At 34.5% G+C, this 26,005-nt stretch overlaps 1 pseudogene; it reads left to right on the top strand.

Annotated features, from left to right (window-relative positions):
* The first annotated feature begins 9,670 nt into the window (after nt 1-9,670).
* LOC107154187 lies at nt 9,671-11,387 on the top strand (annotated as a pseudogene).
* Nucleotides 11,388-26,005: the final 14,618 nt, after the last annotated feature.

Genomic DNA, 26,005 nt, shown 5'->3' with positions numbered 1-26,005 from the left:
GCGTTCGCTCCGATAGGCTCAGGTTCTTAGAAGCACCCAGGCGCAGAACCCTAGCAATCTGTTTGCAAGCCACAGGCGAATTGTAGCCTGGAATTACCTGATCTATGGCTGAATGAGTTGCGGTCAGTCGAAAACAGGGGACGTGACGTCAGTTTACCAAGATGGTGGCTGCTGGCCTCCTCTGTGGACTGACCGGTGTGTAGAACCGAGAAGGACCGCTTCCTTCCCCCGTCTGGAACCCAGAATTCAGCCCTGAGTACGGTGCTTGCGCGGCTGGCAGAAACTGCAGCGCTGTAACCCTGCGTCTCTATCCCAGCGCGCGCTGCAGACTCTAGCCTCGGGGCGATTTGCTGAATAAGCCGTGTTACCCTCCGTGCGACAAACCTCTCGCGTTTGAGTCCCCGTAGCCGTTCCTCATGCGATGGAAATCCTTCCTCCAGGTTCCGGAGCACCCCACTATTGCTGGAAATTCCTAACAAGATATCCTTTAGCCTTCCTGACTTGTCATACTCCCACACAGTGAAGCAGCACACGGGGGTAATGCACTCCCCTCGCCGCCATCTTCCCGTCCTCCGAAAAATACATTCTTTAAGCTTTTGAATGGACTTGCAGAGATGAGAACAGAACCAAAAATTTGGAAGATAGGTCAAGAGACACTCCCCAAACAGTAACACATATGCAATCATACACTTACATATGTATGTACACACTAAGAGAATAAAACAAAAGCATAGAATATCAACTATTGCACAATATCAGATGATCTAATATACCAAAAATTGGAAATGTAGAACAGAGAAAAGAGAAGAAACAACTGCTCAGAATTATCTTAAATTAATGACAGATTGATAGAAACATGATTTTTTTTTAAGACGCAGAGGAAAAAAGGAATTAATTACCTGCTCTCAGAACTACTCTATAGAAAATGTTAAAGGAAGTTTCTCAGATGTAAGTTACATTGGCTATTAGGCCATAATTTAGATATATTAAATTTAAAAAATAAAGATATATTGGAAAAGGAATAAAGAAAAGTAAAATAAAACTCTTCTTTTCCTGTTTAATTACTATAGAATTTAAATAGCTGTCTAAGGAAAAAATAGGAACATATCATGATGCGTTAATAACATCTGCGAAAATGAACAATATGACAGCATAATCCACATTATGGGAAGAAGGGATTGGAAATACACTATGATAAGGTTTTTATACTTCATGATAAGAAATATTAGTTTAAGTTAGATTCTGTTATTTAGAAATTTTAGATTTATTTTTAAATATATGAATAATATGCCAGTAGAGGAGAGAAAATTGAACATAAAAAATCTGAATTAAGCCCAGCGAAGGTAATAAAAAGAGAGAAAAGATGAAATGGGTAAGATGGCAGACTTGAATACAATTATGAAGATGGTTAATTTAAATCATATTAACAATGACAGTGCATATCGATGGTTTAAAAACAACAGTTAAATGAATGAGATGCATACATAGGGTAAGAAGTCAAGGTCCCACTGTCTATAAGAAACTTACTTTAGATATATTGATATAGATAGGTCAACAGAAGTAAAATACATAAAGACTGGTAGAGTATATGAAAAGGCAAAATAAAACACATTTGAAGAAAAAAATGATCATGAATATATTCAAATAAAATAGATTCCTGTCAGTGTTGGGCAGAAAAATTCCTCTCCAAAGATGTCCATTTAATTTTTCAGACCTGTGGATATTACAGGGCACAAGGGACTCTCTGGATGTGATAATAGAGAAGCTGTCCCGAGTTACTCAGGAAGAACAGGTGCAGTCACAGGGGGTCTTAAGAGATGAAGCATCCCCCTCTCAACCCCTTGTGTCCCCGTGCCCTTCCCCCAACCCCAACCCAACACCTTTGCTGAGTGGAGGCCACAGCATACAGAAGGAAAGAGGAGGCAGTTCTGTCAATCGGGTCAGAAAAACCTTGCTTTCGCAAACTTCTGGCATAGCACCCAGTTCAGACCCAGAAACTCAGCCTGGAAGTGCCAGGTAGCTGACATGAACTCTGCAGCCATGAGGATCCACAGCAAAGAACATTTCCAGGGCAGAATCCAAGTCAAAAATGAAAAGAATAGAACATCTCTGAAATCTCTGAAAACAGACCAGAAAAATCCTAATATAAGCCACTTTGGGAAAAAGTGTTTTATCTTGACTTACCTACTCTCACCATATCTGAAAAATTGCAAACAAATATAAAGGACCTGGGGAGAGGGGGGAGTTGAAGAATTTCTTAGAAAAGTTATTAGTTATCTCATTCCAAATTAAAAAGAAGCAAATTTTGCACAAATATTGGGTCAAATTTCTTCTGTATTGAGTCCAGAATCTGCATATACTGCAGAAACCAATTTATCTCATCCTAGCCAGCATGGGAGTTCATTTAAGTTTCCACACAGAGTTTGTTTAAGTAGAGAAAAATGACTAGTTTAAAAAGCTATCAAGGATCATGATTAGCTGTTGGAAGGAAAGGAAAATGATGAGTCAAGGATACAATCATCTAGGCCTGGAAAAAATTAAATTTATTATTATTTACTAGTGGGAAGAGAAGAATTAAAGAAAAGTGGAGAAGTCTTGAAATGGCAGAAATATGAAATAGAACAGTTGGAAGGACATACGGGATAAAGATAAAGTTTTAAATATGGGGACTAGTATTAGTCAGGGTTCTCTAGAGGAACAGAATAAACAGGCAGTATGATTATAAAAAGAGGAATTATTAGATTGGCTTACACGACCAGAAACCGGATAGTCCACAATGTCTGTCTGAAGGCTGGAGAGCTGGAGGAACCAGTAGCTGTGCAGTTCAAGATGCTGACACCTCAAAAAGAGGAATTAATGATACTACCCCAGTCTGAGACCAAACGCTTTTGGAAACTCCCTGGAGAATCCCTGGCAGAGTCCCCTTTGAAAGACTGAAGGAGCCAAAGTCTGATATCCTCAAATGATCACAGCAGCAATGAAAACCTCATTCAGGGAGAATCAAACTTGGATCTGCTACTGCTTTCTTATTCCTCTGATCCTCAGCATTTCTTAATCCAATCAATTTGACAATTCAAATTATCCATTACAGGACTATAAATTTTTAAGCTGATGAAAAAAACAGGAGCATGCCAAGCATGGTGGTGCATGCCTGTAATCCCAGCAGTTTGGTAGACTGAGTCAGGAGGATTGACAGTTCAAGGCCAGCCTCCACAACTTGGCAAGGTCTTAAGGAACTTAGCCAAACCCTATCTCAAAATAAATAATAAAAAGTGTTGGGGATGTAGCTCAGTGACTATACAACATTCCTGTTTTAATTGAAGAAGAAGGAGGAGGAGGAGGAGGAGGAGGAGGAGGAGGAGGAGGAGGAGGAGGAGGACTTCATAGCACAAGTACATAAGTAGATTTAGAAAGACTTCAGTTATATAGATAACATTAAAACCACTATCCAAAAAAATGACCTAACACACATCTATAGAACAATCTAAACAACAGCAAAGTACACAAATCTAAACAATCTAAATAATAGCAATGTTTCCAAAAAAGGAGAAGAAGAAGAAGAAGAAGAGGAGGAGGAGGAGGAGGAGGAGGAGGAGGAGGAGGAGGAACAACTTTGGACCTAGGTCCTAGGTTTCCTAGATTTGAATCCTGGCTCCCTGTACTTGTGTGTTCTTAGACAGAGGCTGACACATAATAAGTGCTTAACAATGTTATTATTTTAATGGCTAGTTTTTATTTGGATCCTTAATTTTAAAAATAGTAAATAGAAAGCCAGGTGTGGTGGCTCACACCTGAAGTCCCAACTGCTTGGGAGGATCAGTTAAGTGCACAAGCTCAAGACCAGCCTGGGCAATGTTGCAAGACCCCATCTTAACAACAACAAAAAATGATAACTAGGATTACTTGGTTTGGTCTGGTTTGGATCAAAGATGGTGGAACAGCTAAAGAGAAAAAATAAAAATTTAAAATATCTGATTCATAAAGTATCTGTTTTCATATTCTAAGATGGAATTTTATAACTCTAAATCATATTAGTGTATGTATATGTATTTTATTTTTGTCTTTAAAGGGGAAATGTTGTTTAAATTTGCAATTAATCAGAAGCTAAAATGTCTCAAATATTTCCAAATTCATTTTGAGAATTAAAATTATATATTTGTCCTAAGATTTACTTGAATCTTATAATGATATAATAATTTAGAATTAATGCTTTTCTTGATATTAGTATGTGATTCTCAGAAAATATTAGGTCTGAAAAATAAAACAACAAACAAACAAAAATGTCATTCACCGTTTGTCACAAAGAAGGAAAATTAGTGAAACTGTATGCTGGGAATGGAATTCATCTAAGATTGTGTCTTTCAGTTTTTTATTTATGTGTGAGTGTGTGTTTTTAAGTCATTAAGAATAAAGAAAATAATCTTTTGAGGGGAAGTATTGGGAATTAACTCAGGGGCACTCAATCACCGAGCCATATCCCCAGCCCTATTTTATATTTTATTTAGAGACAGGGTCTCACTGAATTTCTTAGTGCCTTACTAAGGCTGGCTTTGAACTCCTCATCCTCCTGTCTCAGCTTCCTGAGCCACTGGAATTATAGGTGTATGCCACAGCGCTTTAAAAAAAAAAAAAAAACGAGATGAAGTTGGAGACAGGAAGATAAGAGAAGTAAACATGATGGTGAAAGCAGAGACCACAGAGAAAGGGAGAGATTTGAAGGTCCTTGCTGGCCTTAAAGACAGAAGAAATACACAAAAGGAATTCTGGAAGTCTCTAAAAACTGAAAAGGCAAGGGAATGAATGCCCCTCTGGAGTCTTTGGAAGGAACACAACTCTGGTGACAATTTGATTTCCACCACTGAAATGGACATCAGAATGTGTTCCTACAGAAATGCAAGGTAATAAATTTGCATTGCTTTAATTTTTTTAAAGTGAGTGTTGATCTATTATAGCAGGGATAGAAACTAAGACAGCTTCAGAACATGGATTTTTTTTTTTTTTGGTAAGAAATAAAGATGAATATTTCATAATGCTCATAAAGACATGGCAGTCTTAACTGTATATAGCCCTAATAAAGAGTCACAATATCTGAAGCCAAACTGATACAATTGAATAAAGAAATGGACATCAATATTAAGGCAGTCAACTTGGAAACTCTGCTTTCATTCCTTTATAGCACAAGTAGACTTAGAAAGACTTCAGTTATATAGATAACATTAAAACCACTATTAAAAAAAAAATGACCTAACTCACATCTATAGAACAATCTGAACAACAGCAAAGTATACTCTTCCATTCATGTGCCCATGTAATAGTTTCCAAGAAAACAATATTGGGGTTATAAAATGAACCTCAATAAGTAAACATAATAAAATTATCAAAGCATGTTTTCTCAGACCATAATATTATTAAACTAGAAATCAGCAAAATATAACTATGTGGAAAATACCAAATCATTAGAGATTAAAAAACTTCTAAGTAATCCACACATAAAATACAGGTCTGGTGAGAAATTTTAACATGTTTTAGCTGAAGCATAATTTAAAATCCGAAATATTAAATGAAGCATGTGGATAAACTCAAAACAACCAGGAAAAGGTAAAGAATAAATAGAATACAAATCAATGACATTGAAAAAATAATAGAGAAAAATGAAACTTAAAAAGTTTTTATTGAAAAGATTAACGAAATTGTTAAATCCCTAGCCATACTGTCCAATAAAAGGAACAAATGCATACATTACTGTAACTGGAGACAAATGGGCAATGTAACTTCACATTAATTGGTCATTAAAGATTCCACACCACAGGCACTAAAAGGATAATAAGGAATTATTATGTAAAAAATGTTACATCCATAAATTTGATAAATAAGTCGATATATTCCTTAAGTCAACAAATTATGAAAATATAATCGAGAAGAAATAATAATTTTATATCTATTTGAATATCCAAATTATTGCGTTTTTTATTGAAGTAATTATAAAAAAGAAGACTTCTGGGTCATGATTTCACAGCCGAATTCTAACAGACATTAAAAGAAATAATACCAAGTGTATATCATAATAACATAAAAATAATATGAACAAGTTATTGCATACAATAATAAATTTTGAATCAACATCTTCTGGCCCACTCTTCAGTCCTCTGAACTGTCTGTGGATGGTCAGACTATCATTTGTATCATCACAATGGCTTTTAAACTGGTGTTAACAGTCTTAACTCTTCTTAATTCCTAATTCATCCAGCACATTATATTACTTAGAACCCTTCAGTGATTTTCTGGTTTTATTTAAAGTTAACCCAAATTCACTCCCAGATGCACAAGTCATGAGACAGCTCAGACTTTTGTTTTCTATTTAGTCTTATCATCCTCTCCTTCTCTGGCTAAGTCTCTAGTATCTAGATGTATTCTTAATTTCACTCAATTTATTCAAGTTCATCTTGGTCCTAGGGATGGATGATCTTACTACTTAAGGATGTTCTTGATAACTCTGGGAATGAGTGGCTGCACCCATTTCTTAAATTTCATTTACTTATGAGAGTCTCCCTGAATACCTAGAATAGGACTTGATTTAAGTTCTTATTTAGTTTCTTAATAAAATTTATTAAAAGTTTCATGAAAAGAATATCTTTTTCTCCTATGAAAATAGAATAATTTTTGTCCTCTCTAATGCAGGTACATATGAAGTATTGGAAATAGTAATCTTTAAGAAGGAACCACTGTTAATCAGAGGGAAATTCAAAAGCAAATTATTGACTTCTAAAAGTGCTTTGCTATTTCCAATGAATCTCAAAGTTGAATGTGCATTGAAATCACCTGGAGAGGTTATAAAAATGCAAATCATTGAGCCACGCCCCCATAATTTCCAATTCAACAGATCTTAGTTTAGGTTTTAAAAAATTTGCATTCCTAACAAGTTCCCAGTTGAAGGTGATGGTAATATAGAGACTGCATTTTAAGAAGCATTGATTTATTCATATTTCCATGGTTCAGCTTCTCTGTAGTAATTTTTACAGTTTGAAAAGTGGTAAGTACTTATAACACAAGGAGATAAAGAATTTGGCTGAAAATACTTTGACTTGTAGCTTTAAATTAGGTTAAATTTACCTTCAATTTGTTCTTTCAAAGTGACAGATTTTGTTGTGTTTGCTGCCATTCAATGCACAAAAATAAGAATCCCTGGCTTTCAAATTATTTTATTTTAAAATCAGACTTGATCCATCTGAAATGAAAGCCTCTTTGTTTGCAACAAAAATTTGTGAAGCACACTTTAAATAATTGTGGGAAATTACATACTATTTTGAGGTAGACAGAAAATGGCCCTTCAAAGATACCCATATATTAATCCCCCAAATCTGTGGATGTGCTATATTATTCCATTTTCTGTCACCAGTAACGCAATATCACAGGTCCAGATAAGTTATATAAAGAGGATTATATTGCCCCACAGTTCTTAAATTCCAAGGTAAAGGGGCTGCATCTGGTGATGGCCTTTTGCTGACAGAATCCTGAGATGGGACAGGGTAGTATCAAGCAAGAGAAAGGAGAATATCTTCCAAAGTCCATCATGGGGGCTCCATCCTGATGACTTTAATCCTAATAAGCTCTTAAATACCCCATCTCTGAATATCACAGATGGATTCAGTTTCCACCCTTTTAAGACCTGACAGTATGGATGAAATGTCAACCCATGAGCATTCGGAGACACACTCAAACCGTGTTCAAATTATTGCAATTACTTCACATAGTTAAAGTGACTTTGAAGATGGGATTAAAGAAAGGAGATGGCAAAGTTATACTGAAATATCTAAGTAAACCCAGTGAAATTGCCAAGTTCTTTATAAATGAAAACAGGAGTTAGAAGAGAGCATGACAAAGCGTATGTGATGATGTAGGCAGAGGTCGAACTGATGCTACTGCTGACATTTTAAATGAATGCAAGACAATCCATTTGGCTAGTCTCTAGAAACTGAAAAAAAGTCAGGAAAGCAATTTTCCCTAGAGCTCCCAGAAGACACTTAGCCCTGCCAACACCTTGAATTGAGCTCAGTGAAACACTTTTTTTTTTTTTTTTTAACTCCAAAACTGTAAAATAATAAATCTGTGTCATTTATAGCCATTAATTTTGTGCACATTTGTTAAATCAGCAATAAGAGACTATTATGGTTTAGATGCAGTATCCCCGCAAAGCTCACACATGAGGCAATGCAAGAAGGTTTGTAGAAAAAATGATTGGGTGACAGCCTTAACCTAATCAGTGAATTAATATGGGATTAACTGGAAGCAGGTGGGGTGTGGCTGGAGGAAGTCTTTCATTTGGGGGCGTGGCTATGGGGTATATATTTGTATCTGGCAAATGGAGTCAGTCTCTCTCTCTCTCTCTCTCTCTCTCTCTCTCTCTCTCTCTCTGTCTGTCTCTCTTTCTGCTTCCTGATCAACATGTGAGCTGCTTCCCTCTGCCAGCCACAATTTTCTGCCATGAGCCCCAAGGAATGGAGCCAGCCTTCTTTGGACTAAGACCTCTGAAACCATGAGCCCTCAAAGAAACTTTTCCTTCTCAACAGTTGTCAGGTCATTTAGTCACAACAGTGAAAAAGCTCACTAAAACAGAGACCAAAAATATGTTAATATTAGGAAAATTTATAGCTTAGAAATTATACCTTTTACTAACCACCTTTTTTTAAAAATTAAATTTACAACAAACAAATGGATATTTTTCTTGCCAGAAATTAAAATTATTATAGCCAGCATTGAAATATTTAGTTTAATTTTGGTTTTAAAACATATTTCTGCACTTCAACAAAAGCTATTTGTGTCTAAATCTAAATTAAATAAAATACTATTTGGGCCATTGCTTATTTTCTTATGCATGTCTCCCTAGTACAATGCAAATTATAGAAAATGGCTATTTTATTACTGTATTCTCAGTACCTGTGGCAAAGTTTGATGTATGATAGACATTCAATCACACTTGGCATAACTACTTTTATTCGGAAATTTAGATATGTGATACAATATCATATATGATACATAGAGGCCTGCATGTTCATTGAGCTATACACTATTTATGACTGTTTATATTAATAAAAACCTTTATCTGTGTGTTTTTGAATATGCTTTCCCCGGCTCAGGAGGCTGAGGCAGGAGGTTCGCGAGTTCAAAGCCAATATCAGCAAAAAGCAAGGGGCTAAGCAACTCAATGAGAGCCTGACTCCAAGTAAAATACAAAATATGGCTAGGGATATGACTCACTGGTTGAGTGCCCCTAAGTTCAATCCCCTGTAGCAAGAAAAAAAAAATGCTTTCCCAGAATTCCTTTCCATGAATATACACATTTAACCAACTTTCAGTGGCATATGCTTTATGCGTTGTACTTTGTGATATTAAGTGTGAGTATCTTTCTCCAGCTGCAATGGTTCATTCATCTTGTAATTTCTCTAGGATAAATTTACAGAAGATAAGGGATGGAGGACTTTGGTATACATCCATACCAAGGTGTATGGGATTTCCTTATCAGGGCAATGATAGTGACAGGCATGAGAGTCCATAATTCCCAGACTTTCCTGGGCATACTCACACCTTCAGCTGTTGACCTCACTAGCTCAGGACTGCCTGCCTTGGCATGTGTACTTCCTGCTGACGCCCCACAGAAATGCTTCCATTAAATATGGCATTTTGTCTAATGAGACCAGTGTCTAGGGCACTGGTTCCTCATTGCATTTGTGTTTTTGCCAGAGGTATAAAATTTGGTGTAGATGCCTAAGCCTTGATGATTCAAGGTGTAGATCTCTTGGCTGATGCTGTAGCCTTACAATGGGATCGAAGGGATTAACAGTAATTATGAAACAGAATTGGAGAAATCCCAAAGTAATAAAAGACGGTGTGACTGTTGCAAAGTCAATTAATTTAAAGGATAAATACAAAAATATTTTAGTTAAACTTGTTCAAGATGTTGTCATTAATACAAATGAAGAGGTAAGAGATGGCACTACCACCACTACTACTGGACTGGCACACTCTATTGCTAAGGAAGTCTTCAAGAAATTAGAAAAGTTGCTAATCCAGTGGAAATCAGGAGAGGTGTGTTGTTAGTTCTTGATGCTGTAATTTCTGAACTTAAGGAGCAGTCAAACCTGTGACAACTCCTAAGCAACCCAAGAAATTGCTTGGGTTGCTATGATTTTGGCAAATGGAAACAAAGAAAATGGCAACATCATTTCTGATGTAGTGACAAAGGTTGAAAGAAAGGATGTGATCACAGTAAAGGATGGAAAAACACTCAATGAATTAGAAATTATTCAAGGCATGAAGTTTGGTTGAGGCTGTATTTCTCCATATTTATTAATACAGCAGAAGATCAGAAATGTGAATTCCAGGATGCTTATGTTCTGTTGAGTAAAAAGAAAATTTCTAGCATCTAGTCCATTGTACCTGCTCTTGAAATTGCCACTGTTCATCCTAAACCCTTGGCCATAATTGCTGAAAATGTTGAGGAAGTTTCTCTAAGTACACTTGTTTTGAATAGGCTAAAAGTTGGTCTTCAGGTTGTTGCTGTTAAAGCTCCAGGTTTTTGTGACAACAGAAAGAACCAACTGAAAGATGTAGCTATTGCTACTGGTGTCTCAGTGTTTGGTGAGGTGGGTTTGACTTTAAATGTTGAAGATGTTCAGCCTCATGATTTAGGAATAAGTTGGAGAGGTCATTGTCACCAAAGATGATGCCATACTTTTGAAAGGAAAAGGTGGTAGAAGTCAAATTGAAAAGTGTTTTCAAGAAATCACAGAACAATTAGAAACCACATTGAGTGAATGTGAAAAGGAAAAACTGAATGAACAACTGGCAAAACTTTCAGATGAAATAGCTGTGCTGAAGTTTGGTGGGAAAAGTGATGTTGAAGTGAAAATAATGAAAAGAAAGATTACAGAACCCCTCAATACTACAAGAGCTGCTGTTGAAGAAGGCATTTTTCTGGGTGCGTTTTTTGCTCTGCTTCCATAGATTCCAGCTATGGACTCACTAATTCCAGTTAATGATGATCAAAAAATTGGAAATTGTTAAAAGAACACTCAGAATTCCTGCAATGACCATTTCTAAGAATGCAGGTGTTGAAGGATCTTTGATGCTTGAGAAAATTCTGCAGAGCTCCTCAGAAGTTGGTTGTGATGCTATGCTTGAAGATTTTGACTTTGTGAATATGGTGGAAAAAGGAATCATTGCCCCATCCAAGCTTTATTGCATGCTGCTTATTGCATGCTGCTGGAGTCACTTCTACATTAACTGCAGCAGAAGTTGTAGTCACAGAAATTTCTAAAGAAGAAAAGGACCCTAGAATGGGAACAATGGGTGGAATAGGAGGTGGTATAGTAGGAGGGGGCATGTTCTAATTCTCAGAATGGTACTTTGCCATTGTTAAATAATGAACTATGATAGGAAGCTCAAGACAGAGAAGTCAGTTGAAGAAAATGACCAAGGAAAAGTCTGGCTGATGTTTCAGAAAATCACAATAACCATCAGTTACTTGTTTCAGTTGACAATATATAATGGTTTGCTGCTGTGATTGTACATGCCTACAGATCATTTATTTTATATTTTTGAATTATAAGACATTTGTACAGTTCTGATACTGGGTGAAAGAGCCATGTATCAATGTACTGCTTTCACTGAAACATTTCTTCTACTATGCGGCAGATGGTGGCCCGTTACGGGGAGCCCCGGGACACTTGGGGGTAAGTGACAAAAAAAAAGCTGCCCATCCCTAGATAGGACAGGAGCAAATCTGCTCGTCCCTAGGCAGATAGGGCGAGAGGAAAAATGGCCATTTTGAGAAAATGGAGAAGATTGATGCAGTATGTTTGTGTCTTGTTTTGTCTCAGTGTATTGTATTGTCTTTGTGATGAAAATATGGAAGGGGTGTTAGGTAAATTGATAAGGGAAAGAGGCGCCCCAATGGAACCAAGAGCAATTAGGGCATATGTTAATAAGATCCCAGGAACTATAGTCAGAAAGAAGAAGAAAGTTCAGAGGAGGAAGGATTGCCAGGAAAAAAGTTGCAGCAAAAGACTATTACTAAATACTTTTCGTTACCGGAGGGTATATGAATTGGAGCAGCAAGGACTTTCCAAGCAATGGCAGCGGGCTCTTCCCCGCCCTGGGAGCTGGGAGCTGGACGCCACTGCCATGCGCCCAAATCCAGACCTGACCCAGAGGCCCAGTCTCGAAAGCTTTTGCTCCCTATGCCCGGAAGCAGTTTGAGTCCGAGACTCTCTCCGGGGCCTTCTGGGGCTGCCCAGGATGCTACGGTCTGGCGGCAGAGGACGCACCCGGCGTCCCTGAGGTTTGGTCATTTCCAATGTCAATAACTACTATATTGTTCAGAAGGTTGTTTTCTTAGTGGAATACTACAGGATTTTCTTTAGCCATCCAGAGTTCCTGCCTTCAACCCAGTGCCGGTGAGGACGAGGGTGGAAAAATTTCCAGTGTTGCTGAGAAGGGGACGAGACTTCAGATCAAGCTAACTGCCTGCAGAACTTACCTGGACTGTGATTTACCTGGACTGTGAGTTAATCTATTTACACTGCTTTACCTGTACTAAGAAAACAAACTGTAATCTACAACAAATTGTAACTCGGTATCTTTGCTAACGGTGTCATTGCTGGTATAATATTTCCAATTGCTTCTTGCATGGAGCCATCAATTGGCTTGGTATTGTGGCATTTTGTATCTTCCCCTTCTGCTTGTAGCAGATTATTTATGGTGTTTGTGTAAAAAACCACTATGGTCGTTATTTAAATTAAACAAAAGGGGGAGATGTTAGAGTCTGTAAACAAGTCAGGATGGCGCCTGGTATTTTGCCAGGGGGAGTGGTTTGTGAGGTGGCGCCAGCAAGCCATTAAGTGTGGAGATTCCTTATTGGTTGACTGCTGTATCTAGTTTATGTTAATTAAGATAAGCTGTGTGGAATGTATAAATACCTCTGTTGTCCTACAATAAATGGCTTCCACTCCTGCTGTATCAACGTACAAAACTTGCTCGTCACTCCCCCGGTTATTTTGCCCAGCCAGCCGGGCTTTGGCACTACTACTCTGCTAAAATCAGGATTTTAGGGCTTGCCATCATCAGATGAGAAGTTCATAAGCAGCCTTTCTATGGAGAATAAAAATAATTGTGCTCAAAGTAGAGAAATATTCAATAATGTGACAACCCTATGTAATAAAAATTTGTGTAAAGTTCAGAAAAAGAATTTGAAGTATATTCTACTGATGGCTGAATTTTCATTTATTTCATGATTAAAGAAAATTGCCAAAACAGTGTCTGAAAACATCTAAACAAATGAACAACTGAACCTAAGTGTTATAGGAATTAGACTTCTCTTCTTTTTAACTATAATGCTGGCAGGTAACTTAGTAGAAATAGGGTACACACTCCAGAACATTATGTAATGATATATGAAAGTGATGGATTTTACCCTCTCCTGGGTGGAGAAGGAGATTATGAACATATAATGAATCAAAATAAATATTAGCACTATAATAAGTAATCAAAATTCTGAGAGAAAGTAGTTGGTTTCTGGTAATTATTATTAGAAAGTAATCAGAAAATTTGAGCCTGCAAATAAAGATCAAATAAAATATCTCCAATAGTACTTCCAGTAGGAGGACAGGAAAAAGTGTGGGAAGTCCTGACAAAGAAGAAAATAAGAATAATGGGTAGAAAAAAGAAAAGAAGGTAGAACTGAGAAAAAAAAAAGCCAGATATCCCCCATCCTCTACTGCCATTGGTTTTTAGATCATCATATGCCCTCTCTGCATGTTTGTGACAGATTAATCCTCATCATGCTCAAATTGAATATTTCTTTTTAAATTAAAGTTTATCAAAGGTGATATTAGTAAAGAGGTAAATGGAGAAGTTTATATTTGACTTCTCCAGAACTCATTGTTACCACTGATGTTCTATCTAATCCTTTGTAGCCAAAATTTTTTTGTAACAATTTGAAATATTGGCAATCATAAAGCAATGGATTTTTTTATATACTGAAAAAAGGAAATGTATGCTCTGTATAACAATTCTATCAAAGACAATCTCTTCAGCTAATTCCAAAAAATAAAGCCTACAGACTATTTACATTGAGATGAACATTTCTCTATTGTAAATCTGCTGAGAGAAGAAATCTACTATGAAAATCAAGGCATTCTGCATTATAAATTATTGAAATACAGAGGTAAAGAGGTAGCAGTTAGAAGCAATAAGAAGATATTCAAAACTTCTCTCATTCGGTTCAAGTTACTGTTTCTCTTTGAATAGTATTCCTTTGTATGATTAGCATTAAGCTCATGATATTAAAAGATTTGTGAATCCGTGACTTTGAATAGTCATGGAAGTCTTAATATGTGATGTGATCATCAAATTTAAAATGTAGAGAGAGCTTGGGATTCAAGGTCTGAAATTCTGAATTCTAGTCTAAGCTCTGGCATTTACTATGTGGGTTAACTTTGTAAACCATATAAGCTTCCTGAGACTCAATATCATCATTTATAATACACTTTTAAAACAAAATTATTAAGCCTTAATGGAGATAAAAATGTGAAGGCAATTTGTTAAATATTGTTTTTAATATAAAGTTATTTTTAAATTGTTAATCATTTTCCCCAACTGTCCTCCTTTTTAAAAAGAATTCTCCATTGTCCCCTCACATGTCTTGTTGTTCTAGTGGGACTGTTGATGGTGTATTCAGCTTCCAGACTTCAGGAGTAAGGATGTTCCCTTTTTTACCTCTGCATTGGTGAAATTCTTTCCCTTGGAATTTTTAAATTGGAGCCCAAGACAGTAAAGCAAGACCTTCTAACAGATGGGCAGGAGGTGAAGATGTGGTATCCATAGAAAGACCAGAGTACAGAATCCCCAATAACAATCTTGTCCCTAAGGTCCAATTTCACTCATTTTCTTTACATGACTTTATTATATGAGCTACAGGATTTCTCTTTTTGCCTAAATTAAATCAGATGGATTTTTTTTTTTGGTCACCTAATAAAAATGTCATAGAATTATAAGCAAGGTTCAACATTCTTTGACTGCTGGCGCCTTATTCTACAAATGTCAAGGACACTGTTGCCTGGAAATAGTGAATTTATACTTGATTAACAGTAAACATAATTGGAAGAAGATATGCTTGCTCATACTGCCAGTCTCTTAAGCAGAAGATAAAGATGATATAACATAGCTTTAATCCTGAAGATATTCTTCTGAAAAGAAATTTTGTTTGGCTAAAATCTTATTCCTTTCCACAGTGCTGAGGCCTTTGGATCCGCCTGAGAGAAGTACTGAATTTTCATTGGTTTTTTTCACTATTAAAAAAAAATGGTATGATCTTTTGGAAGATAAGAGGCTATCTCATATTATGTATATCTCCCAAATCTAGTACATGAAAAAATGTTTTATAACTATTTGCCTGATATTAAATTCTTATGTATTGACATCTTTCAATTAATTTTTGTCTCATTTTTTTTTTCTTGGTGGTGTTGGGGATTGAACCCAGGAGATTGTACATGCAAGGCAAGCCCTCTACCAATCTCATTGTTTTTGATGTATTCAAAGTTTAAATATTTGGCTTGCACAAAAATTATTATTATTTTGGAATTTTGTTCCTTTTTAAAAATACTTTCTTTTGAAGTACTTCATTTTGATTAAAAGTGAAAACATCATTATGATATATAACTCATTATTTAAGAGGGTAAATCAATGATGTGCCAATTTTATTAAACTTTAAATACATTAAAATTGTTTTAATAAAGGTCTTGAATTATAAAGAGAAATTTTAAAATAAAATGGAATGTCATTCAGATTAATTTTAATAGATAAAACCACAGCATGGATTTTAAAACCCATTACAAGAAATATAATCATAGCCCCTCTGGGAACTATCAGACTATAAACTTTTGCTCTTAAAAAGCTTTTAAGCACCAGGCACAGTAACACATGCCTGTAATTCCAGCAGGTCAGGAGGCTGAGGCAGGAGGATCACGGGTTCAAAGCCAGCCTCAGCAATAGCAAGGCAGTAAGCAACTTACCTGTTTTGGTGTATGTGTGACTGTGGATGTATGTATTCATTTTGACTGTATGACATTATTCTACCAAGAGGAAACTTTACTTTATCCATGGCAATAAGTTTTTAATAATTTTCCAATGACTAACTAGATTTATAATTATATATTTAACTAACAATATTTTTCTGTCAATCTTACAACTTTTAAATTTCTCAATTTTTTTGAATTTTCAAATCATATAAGCCTCTTACTCCAGATTTTGTAATAGAATACTCATCACCAGAAATCCTGATTGGGACATGAATGTGGTGTTACACTGACACTATTTCTTTTACTTATTTTTTAATTCTGATTTGTTATATATGACAGCATAATGCATTAAAATTCATATTACACTAGAGCAAATTTTCATATCCCTGGTTGTATACAAAGTATATTCACAGAATTTGTGTCTTCATACATGTAATTATGGTAATGATGTCCATCTTATTCCACCATTTTTTTTCTACCCCCATGCTCCCTCCCTTTCCCTCCCATCCCTTGCCCTATCTACAGTTCATCTAACCCTCCAATGCTCCCCCTCCCAACCCCACTATGAATCAGACTCCTTATATTGAGAAAACATTCAGCATTTGGTTTTTTGGGGATTGGCTTACTTCACTTAGCATTATATTCTCCAACTTCATCCATTTACTTGAAAACGCTATGATTATATTCTCTTTTATTACTGAGTAATATTCCAGTGTGTGTGTGTGTGTGTGTGTGTGTGTGTGTGTGTAACATTTTCTTTATCCATTCATCTACTGAAGGGCATCTAGTTTGGTTCCTCAGTTTAGCTATTATGAATTATGCTGCTATAAATATTGATGTGGCTGTGTCCCTGTAGTATGCTATTTTTAAGTCCTTTGGAAATAAACTGAAGAGTGGGATAGCTGGGTCAAATGGTGGTTCTATTCCCAGTTTTCCAAGGAATCTCATACTGCTTTCCATATTGGCTGCACAAATTTGCAGTCCCACCAGCATTGTATGAGCATGCTTTTATTTTCCCCCAGAGACTAACCAACATAATCATAGTTATCTTGTATTAGACAAAAGTGCCAAAAACATACACTGGAGAAAAGATAGCCTCTTCAACAAATGGTGCTGGGAAAACTGGAAATCCATATGCAACAAAATTGAATTAAACCCCTATCTCTTACCATGCACAAAACTCAAAGTAGATCAAGGACCTAGTAATTAAACCAGAGACCCTGTGGCCCAAATCTCCATCATGTAGGATTAGGCCCCAACTTCCCTAATAAGACTCCTATAGTGCAATAATTAAAATCAAGAATCAATAAATGGGATGGATTAAAACTAAAAAGCTTCTCAGTAAAAGAAGCAATCAGCGAGGTGAATAGAGTGCCCACATCTTGGGAGCAAATTTTTACCACTCACACATCAGATAGAGCAATAATCTCTAGGGTATATAAAGAACTCAAAAAGCTAAACACCAAAAAAACAAATAACCCAATCAATAAATGGGCCAAGGAACTGAAAAGACAATTCTCTAAAGAAGATATACAATCAATCAACAAATACATTAAAAAAATGTTCAATATCTCTAGCAATTACAGAAACGCAAATCAAAACTACTCTCAGATTTCATCTCACTCCAGTGAGAATGTCAGCTATCAAGAATACAAACTGACACTCTTTTTTAAACAAGTTTCCAGAAATTGTTTAATGACACTTTCTGTGAACTTCAATAATGGAATTATCTGGAAAGAAAATGAGCAAAATAAATACATTACACAGGTCTTGAGTCATTCATTCTACCTTAAGATTTCTAAGGGAATTACTAAAAATGCAAAGGAAATGTATTTTTTTTGAGTTTATTTTCCATCCTATTAATATATTTAACATCACATCCTTGAACTACTAATATTATTTGCCAAATACTTGGAGGCAAATTAATTTTAGAGTCTTCTGTATAATCCAATTTCTACCGAAGCATGAATCAGATTATAAAGGTATTGTGTCTGTGCCTGTGTATCTGAGTTTTATGACTGAGTTTCTACTCACTCAAATAATTTTTAAAACAACATCTTACTTCTTATCCAACTTGTAATGAATTATTTCAATTTCACAAAAAAATCAGAAATCATTTTAATATTATTTCACAAAATCCTTTAAAATCTAGCCTCCTACTTTCTAACTTGTAGCTGTCATCTTCTTATTCTGGGAACAAAAGAGATATAGGGACATCAGAATTTTTATGGTGATGTGTTGTTCTAAATAGGTCTTTTAAACTTATTTTATATCTCTAGAAAACAGTCCTAACATGTCATACCGCCTTAAGTCATAGATCCATTAAAGGATGATGTGAAAAATCTTTCTAGCAATGATCATTGGAAGCCATTTTACATATTTTTGTTATAATCCTCAAGCTTGTAGCATTATCTTTTGTCTTCTGAGTTATATGACATTTCTGGGGAAGACATGTAGTTACAGAAGAAATTTTACAAAAGAATATTGGGATATAAGTAAAGTTATGGATTTTAAATTCCTCTTATCTTTTACTTTGTGCATGTTTGGTAAGCCACAACTGGAAATGAAAATCAACTTGCAGATGGCATAAAAATACCTGTAGTTGGCTATACTTTACTAGAAGAAAAACATGTTATTTTAACCAAAGCATTACTGACTAATGTCTATGGCAGATCTAATTCAGAAAAATAAATATACATCAATTAAGATAGGGAAAAAAATAAATATTATATTTAATCAAGTTTTGTTGGTATTGGAATAATATTACGTTTACACTAACTTTTTCTTTTCTTGGTCTCAAGAAAAATTTCATTCATAAATCATTAAGAAGATAAACCACAATATTATGTGTGTAATAATTGATCTGAAAAGATTCCTCATGACCCTCTGTGATTTATTTAATAGATTTAATTTGCACTATGCATACACAAATCAGAATACTGATAATTTTTCTTAATTAGGAATTTCCAAAAATGCATTTTATCATATTATATATATTAATATTATTAAAAGAAAACTTATAGAAAAAACTAATTATAAAACTAATTGTATTCATAACCACACAGTTTAATATCTCCCACAGAGGTTTAGGAATGTCAAATTGGCAGAGTATATGAAAAATTCAACTGGCATGCAAGAGAAGGATATGTGTCATCATATCACCATTTATGGTAAGTCCCATTACCATGGCAACTTCTGGCACTGAGGGCTTATTGGCATGGTAACTCCCGCCACAATTTCTGTATTTTAATTAGTCAAAATAAAGTAACCGATGGAAACTGAATTCTAACTAGGTGAAAATAAAATCACCAATGGGAACAAACAGTTCATGGTCTTCAATCAGCCCTGTTGGGAGGGGAATGAGGCACAGTTTAGCTGGTAATATAAGATGCCCAAACATCAAGGCCTTGGGCCACTCTGTCACTAGGCCCTTTGCTCTACCTTATAGAATGTACTTTTACTTTCAACAAATCTACATTGGGCCTGTTAATTCTATGTGTCTTGCTTAATTCTTTGTTCAGGATGCCAGAAAAGTAGACCCCCAACAAGACACTCCACTGGTGTCACTGCATTTTATCAACTGATATTTTATAATATCACCATCAATAAATGATAGAATATTCATGCTTGCACTTTATCTCTGCAGACATGGAAATGGCAAATAGCACTTACTTTCTTATAAACTGCTTTAATGCTTTATATTGTCAATATTATTTTTTCCTTATCACTTTCATTTGAAGCATTATTGATGAGAATTTGTAGATTTTGGAGTCTATGAAGGCTAAGATTAATGATCTCTGCTTGGAAACAATTCTCTCCCTATTGTACTTTTATTTCTGCAGGGAAGATGTTTCTAAGATTAGTATTGCTATTCTTTTCTTTTTTAAGTTCTATGGTTGAAAAATATCAGTTCTGTTAGTGATTCAAAAATTATCTCAACTAAAATATATGATCATATTGATAAAGAACTTCAAAGTGTTATAGCAATTTCCCTTGCAAATTTAATTATAAGTGATTTCTCACAGATGCTTTCCTTTAAAAATTAAACTGTAATAAGATATACTGTTATAAACTTTTTCAAGGCTGAAAGGAGTTAAATAATCCTCACATAATTCTTAGCAAATTATACATTATAGTTTGATAAGAAAACAATTACTGAAAAAATATGGATTTCAGACATTTTTCATAAATGTGTTAGTAGTTTGAATTGCTCCAAGGTTTTTTTTTTTTTAATTTTAAACCAAGTCTGCAAAAATGCCTAATTGGGGAACTAAATTAATAAATAATGGGGTTATTTGATAATTAGCATACCAATGCTGTGTTCTGTGAACAGAGAGATGATGATATTGTGTATAAAAAAGTTTTTCACATCCAACCACAAATGCATTTATGTTAATTCAAGTGTACTCAGTTCTGGTGAGTAAAAATAATATTGAACCCTGCCCCAGTATTTTTCTGCCTAGTTATGCATAAAACCAAAAGCACATACACAGACCAACAGCAATCACTGAAAATTTCTTTCCTCAGATTTCTTAAATTTTTCCTTAAAATAGTTACATTTTAAATAAACTCAACCTAATATTCTTGAAAAATTTTATTATGGTTTGAATTAAAAGATTCAAAATTAAATTGCAAAATCAGTTGACTAATCTTTAAATAAAATGGCTTAGTCCTTTTGAGAATATTCATGATTAAGTTAAGATATTCCAATGTTATGGGCCAGGCTACATAGGCAATGACCAAACAGACTCCATTTTACCCTGAGAATTCATGTCATATAAGAAATGCTTCTCCCGGGGAACACCCTGCCTCTGTACCCATCAACAGTTGTAGCATAAAAAGTTTGGCAACACAAAATGGCATTTCTTATACAATGTAAAAATTGTTCTCTTTTTTGTTCCTATTTTTCTTGGACAATGTACCCTGCTGATAATGATTGCCTGGACCCTAGTAACCATTTTTTTTTTTAACTTGTACTCCACTAGGGCTATTTTGACCCACTTCTCCTTCTGCTTATGATTTCAGATATCATGATGTTTGCTTATGGTTTTGAATCATAGCACCAACCACTTATGATTAATGTGGTTTTGGATTATAAAGGTGGACTCAAACCCCAGGAAGGGATCGAAGGGAGTAGACTCGCATCAGCCTGCCCTTTGGCTCATCAGTTGGTGGATATAGAATGCCAACTGGTGAATAAATGTTCTGTCTCCTGCTTTAAGATCAAATCTTAATTATTGCAATCTTGCCATAACACCAAGGAGTAGTAAGCATCATTTAAGAATATTTGCCAAATATATGTGCACACACTCATACACATGTATAGTAGTTATCAAATAAGTGAAGATAAAAATTTTCTACATATTTTTCTGTGAATATATATTCTTACATAATCTAACACAATATATGTAAGATGTTTAAGCTATGTCATATTTTGTCAGTTCCTTTGTTTGATTGGGGTGTCAGAACAAAATGCCTCAGACTGGGATGTTGAAATAACTGATACTTATTTTGTCAAAGTTCTCTACACTAGAAGTCCAAAATCAAAATACTGTTAAATCTGATATCTTTTTTGTTTTTTTAGACATACATGACAGTAGAGTGTATTCAGACACATTACACATAGCTGGAGTATAACATTCTAACTAGAATTCTAGTCTTGTGGTTGTACATGATGTGGAGATTCACTGTGGTGTTCAGTGGATTGTCTAAGGGGAATGAAGGGAAGAGGGGGTAGGAATAGGAAAGACAGTAGAATAAATCAATGTAACTTTTCTATGACCATACACAAAATTTTATATCTTTTGAACTCTCTCTTCAGATGAGTGGCTTCTTGCTATAACCTCACCTGGTTGTCTTTGTCCTAATTTCCTTTTAAAATACCAGTCAAATTGGATTAGAATTCACTGGTGTGACCTCATTTTTACTTAAATTGTCTCATCAAAGAACTTATCTCCAATGACAGTCACATTCTGGAATACTGGATTTAGGACTTCAATGTATGAATTTGAAGCAACAGAATTCAGGCCTTAGTGAACATTTTAATTTTAGATTTTTCTATTCATGGATTTTGCTTTATTTGAATTCTAAACTCCTTGTTGTTTTCAAAAATAACTTGCCTACTTTTTAGTAATTTTTACAATAATAGTTTTTACTTTTAAATTCATTTTTTTCATGATATATTTTGGTTTTGTTTTATTGTTTTGGTTTTCATTTTTTTAAGTTTTTATCTCTTTCATTCAGGAAATTTACTAATTAATATGAAATATATTTGCATTTTTCATTAATTTTTCTTGATAATGTCTTAAATTAAAAACTTAAATAACATTTGCAATTTTGAGAGTTTTGAAATTTCTATGATTATGACTTTAACTTTTCTCAACTTTGTCTTATAGAATTACTCCTTTAGATTAGGCATTCTGCCCTCTGATTTATTCCTCTTATTGATTATTTTAAATTTTTTCTCTTTTTTTCTCTCATTCTTTCTCATTTTTAAAAAATTAAACCCTTCCTTTGATGTTTTCAAACAGTGAAATTTTTCTTCAATTTATTTATTTTCAGAAGAGGTATGTCATGATTTCTGTTACAATTATTCAGATCAAGCATTAAGTATCTTTTTCTATTCTTTATTCCTTTATTTTAATAAGAACAAGAGTTCAAGCTTTTGTCTTCTGCTTTTCTCAGTCACTATTGTTCATATTACTAATTCATTGTAAATTAATTACAATTTTTTTATTCACACATTCATGTTTATATGGAATTCTATATTAAGCTAGGCAAATTATTGGGTGACTTAGGCAGGTAAAATCAGATGGGTAATGGAATCTTAGAAAGTTTTGTTTCTTATCATCTGGCATCTAATGAGCTACACAAGGGTCACCCTCGGTGATTCCAGGGTGAAGCTCTTTGCTCCATGTCACATCACTGCCATTGAAAGTATTGGATTCTTCCAAACACTCAGATCTGCTTTATTTATTCCACATAGGAAGGTTTACCCCATGTATACTAGATAGTGTTAGCAAATCTGGAGAAGCCTTCCAAAGACCACATTCTCTAAAACAGCAAACCACATTCCTTCTCTTTGAATCCTTTAACCCAACCTTCTCTGCAAGAGAAAAATGATACACATTGATATCATTCAGGCTTTAATGTCTGGAAAGCATTCCCCTATGTCCTGTTGTCTGAGCTTCAATCCAGGACATTACAGAATGAGTCATGAACTACCTTCCTCAAGGATATTGACATAGTAATTTACTTCACTCATTAACACCAAATGAGACCTAACTATATTTATACTTATAATATTATATAGGTCAAGCATAAATTTGAGGAGATTGGTCAATAATATTTGTTTTGTTTAGAGATTTTTCACTTCTAAAACATTTGCAGTCTGAGTTTAATAATAAAACTAATCTATCTAGATATGTTTGTGAATTTAAGTCAATATTTACCTAAAAGTTGAGCCAGTTTAAATGATTCCATTTATTGAATAATTCATATTTCCCATTAAAAGAGACAAACTTTTAACCTGTCTTAAATTGTTTTCTTGTGTTGGAATTTTTAAGCATTGCATTTTTTTTCCATTTATCTGCTAGTTGTAAAGACAAGTACAGCACTGGTGCAACATGTAAGGTTGTTAGAACATTTTTTTCTAAGTCTATGAAATAAACTACTTGGCTCACTTTTTTCCTAAGTTTTCCTTGGATAGTTTCCCAAAAGCAGTGTTTCTCATCTTGTGTTTTCAATTATCTCTTTTTTGAACTGCTTGATTACCTCTACAAGATAGTTATTTAGATTCCTAGATACTGGTTATTTTGTCACACTAATCTAGATAAAAGAGTTTAGTCCATAATGTTAAATAATAAAACTTTTAAACCTGTCTTGAGAGTACGTGGATCATGGGGAATATGCCAAATTTGTGTGTGAAATCCTTAAAGGAGAAAAACCAATGGAACACCCACTATTGTTCAGAATGAAGAGGCTGACATTCTATCTGCCATAAGAAAAGTCCATATCATACAGAAAAGATTTTAAAATAGCAGAAATAGCAGGGATTATAATACTGAACTTTAGATACTTTTAATATTTGCCAGACATAATTTCAAGCATTTTCTTCCATTAGTTCACATGGTCCTCATAATGACTCTAAGAAACCATTGAGATTTAGCATTGAGAAAACCAAGGATCTTTAGTAACGTACTCACTGTCCCCCAAATAGTATAGACAAAGTTTTGAGAGTTTCTTATTTAATCTGGTGGATCCAATTCTGTTTCCTTTTCTGTTTTTTCAAATAAGTTAAGCTTAATCAAAACATGATGGTGAGGGATGAAAAACTGAAAGTGACTAGACTCTAAATTATTTTATCTAATTTTGGAAGAATCTTCATCAAGACTTAACTCTCTACAAAGATAGCATGTGGATAGCAACTACTGCAACTGGCCACTTTGCCATAGTTGATTAATATCAAAAAGGGGCTCTAAATCAAGATGGGATAGTCATATTATCTCCCCTTAGAAACATAAAGGTGGAATTTTTAAATTCTATGGCATATACTTTGAACCTGTATATAGCTCCACAGAGTTTGTTCTGTTATCAGTCATTTAAAAAGCTTAGTTTGGTTCTTTCTTAAATTTAATTAGATTGTTATTCAGGTGGACATGTGTATGTGAGTTAAGGCATTTTTCATTCTTTAAATCTAGTTCATTGTATAAAATATGTTTGATGACAAATTTTAATACTACACGGGACAATATTAAAATTTTTTTAATGGAAGAAATAATAATGCTTTTCCATTTTATCCAAAAAAAACCTTAGTCCTTTTGACCAAATAAAAGTAAGTGATTATTAGTAATATACACAATAGTTTAAAATTACTCATAAATACTATAATTTATTCAAAGCAATTCTCACTTAACTATAGAACAATTTACTCAAGAATGATTCAAAATTACACAGTTTTAGGTAGTCATTGTATTATACTTTACCTTAAAATGAATTTATAATTGCAGTATAAATAAATAATGAAATGATATGCTCAAGATTAATAGTAAGTATAAATCTCATTAAAATAAACAGAAAATGTAAAATGATTAATAAATAATATATTGATAAATGGTTAGCAAAAAAAATATATTCCAGAATTTTTCTAGACAAATTAAAAAAACATGGATAATAAGATGCTTTTGATCAAGAAATTTATTTAATCACTAGATGTTCAAGGTATGCTAACCTAAGATTAAATGGATCATTTTCACTTAAGGCACATTAGGAAATTCAGAACAAAGTCAAAAAGGACAATATCTCAAAGTATTAATTCATATACTACATCACACTGACAAGCTCATGCATTATGGTAAATTAAAGGGTCACAACTTAGAAAATGTATTAATTTGGGGAAAGTTAGAGAAGATTTTGATCAGTAGTATAAACACCCACCAGGGAAAAAATTATAACCTCAGTGCTTTCCAAAACCAATATTTAAATGCAATGTCTAGTATATTGTCAAAAATATGTGGTCACAAGAAAATTATACATAAATAAAGTAGTTACCAAAAAGAGTATATAACTCAGGAGACTATAGATAATTATATATTTTAACATTACAAGTTTTTTTCATATTGAGGATTGAACCCAGAGGCACTCAATCACTGAACCACATCCCCAGCTCTTCTTGTTTTTTATTTTGACACAGGATCTTGGTAAGTTATCAAGGGCCTCATTAACTTCTAAGCCTGGTCTCAAACTTGCAATACTTCTGCATCAGCCTCTGGAGTTTCTGGGGTTAATCCTCAGGGTGGGGATTAACTCTTTGGCTGAGTGCTTGTACAGCATGCACATGTGCCAGGCCTTGGGTCAGATCCCTAGCACTATAGAAGAAGGAGAAGGAGGAGAAGGAGGAGGAGGAGGAGGAGGAGGAGGAGGAGGAGGAGGAG

The sequence above is a fragment of the Marmota marmota genome, unplaced genomic scaffold, assembly GCF_001458135.2.
Source record: "Marmota marmota marmota unplaced genomic scaffold, marMar, whole genome shotgun sequence".
Taxonomy (NCBI): Eukaryota; Metazoa; Chordata; class Mammalia; order Rodentia; family Sciuridae; genus Marmota; species Marmota marmota.
The sequence above is the reverse complement of the archived record's forward strand: the minus strand, read 5'-3'. Positions and strand labels throughout refer to the sequence as shown.